This window comes from Anabrus simplex, chromosome 3, assembly GCF_040414725.1.
Source record: "Anabrus simplex isolate iqAnaSimp1 chromosome 3, ASM4041472v1, whole genome shotgun sequence".
NCBI lineage: Eukaryota > Metazoa > Arthropoda > Insecta > Orthoptera > Tettigoniidae > Anabrus > Anabrus simplex.
Window position 1 is genome coordinate 136,069,409 of NC_090267.1, and position 2,115 is coordinate 136,071,523.

The window sequence follows — 2,115 nt, forward strand, 5'->3', positions numbered from 1 at the left end:
GGGTAAATTCAAAGCAGGCGGAAAGAAAGGATTAATATTGCCAACCCATCAACGAAAGAACGAAATTTAGTAAAAACAACAACTTATGAATACAAAATATCTTCAAAGAACGTTCCTTCACTTCGCACTAGGGTGCATGATCATAGTTTTTGGTAGAGACATCTGTGAGAGAATGTCCACACTTCTTGATAATTAGTAAACAAAAGCAATTCGAAATGAACACAGTGACATCTTCAGATAAACGGTTGAATTAATTCAGTTTGAAAGTTCAGAGTTTCAGCTGTAGAGGAGTACTTTAAGGCGGAAAATTCAAATGTGCGCCGTATAGGTGTACCGACCGGTACAGACCGCCCCCGCCCTCCAATGTCCTTCCAAGGGGTGACACAGAAGAATGTTGAATAAAATTATTTTCCAAAACAAATGTCCAAGTTTTGTTTAACCCAACTTGAAGAAAATTTTTGCTTCTCTGGTGATAGATTTGTTGAAGTACATGGAAGAAATATAAATAGATGAAATAGTTACTTAATGTTGAATAGAAGAAGAATTTTGAAGAAAGAAAAAACATTTCGAAGTCTTTTCGTTGATAACTTGTTAGACTCCAGATTTAGAGTGTCTTGTTTGCCGTAGAATACCAGGTGCATGTTGCTACTTTTAACGGCAAGACCAGCCGCCGCTGCCAAAGTCCAGTCGAGGTCGCCCGGACCCCTCAAATACCCTGAGATACCTCTCTCCCGCACTATGAGAGGGGTAGTCGTGGTGAAGGACGCCGCAGATGTGAAGTTTGTTTACAGTCCCCAGATAAGCTTGCGGTTGGTGCGCCGCACTTCAGCCTGTGCCGGGAGATAGACTCCGGCGCGCCGTACACAGAAGGTCATCACGGTAGTGGAGTGGGCCCTTACCCCACCACTGTGGCGGTAAGGCGCCGAACGGCTGCGGGGCGCTGAAACAATAAAATCTCGGCGGCAGAATTGCTGTTAGAACTAGTGCTTTAGGGTACTATCTTGGATGAGAGGCTGAGGGGCCAGCGGCGTAGAAAATTAATCTATTTTATTTTTATTTTTACAGCCACTGGTATGGTTTAGCAGGAGACGGGAGCTTGGTAATGGCCGCAAGGAATAGACAGCAGAGTGACCCTAGGAGAAGGTTTTACATATTTATACAGAGTAGATGAGAAAACAAAGGGCAGAAGCGTAATATTAATAGAAGATATAACCTTTACACCGTTACAAGATACAGATGGCAAGTTATCAATTATATTACACCGGTTTCACCTGCGACAGGTGAACCCTAAAGATCCTCTCGGTGGCTGGATTGCTCACTAATAATGTCGCCAGGGTTAAGAAATCCAAAACGGTGCACGGCCCATGAAATCTGGGGGCAAGCTTGCCCGCGGGAACAAAGTTTCTGACCATAACTTGGTCTCCTACATTTAAATTGGTGGGCCTCCGTCCACGATCATATCTTTCCCTAACATTTTCATGATAAATTTTAAGGTTGGCCTTAGCCCTCTTCCAGAAAATTCTAATATTATCTGGATCTATTGTCTCAGGTAGAATATCACTAAGAGACCAAAGGTTAGAGTGCGGCCTGTTGGGTACAAACTTAAACATCAAGGAAGCTCGAGTAAACTTATGAGATTCATGAACCGCCGAGTTCAAAGCGAAAGCTAACCAATGCAAGGACGTGTCCCACCTAGAATGATCATCATGATGATAGGCAATTAGAGCCGACCTAAGATTACGATTGACCCGTTCAGCCAGAGATGGTTGAGGATAATACGCTGAAGTAGTTACGTGAGAGATTACACAGAAATCTTCGTAATTAAACGTCCTATTGCACGAGATTAGGAACAGAAATTCTTCACACATAAAGAAACTAAATTTAACATGTTTCTCATAAATTCGGGACACCAGTACACATTAACACAAACACAGGACTATCTGTTACCCCCAAAAGGCACTGAAGTTAAGATGAGCCCGCTCTCATTGTCAAAGAACGATTATGAACTCTTAACCTCTAGAAAGCACACGTGATATACCTCTAAAAACTCAATCAAATGAAAAACACAGAAAGAAACTAAGACACAATAATATAATTTTACGTTAAGAATTTCAT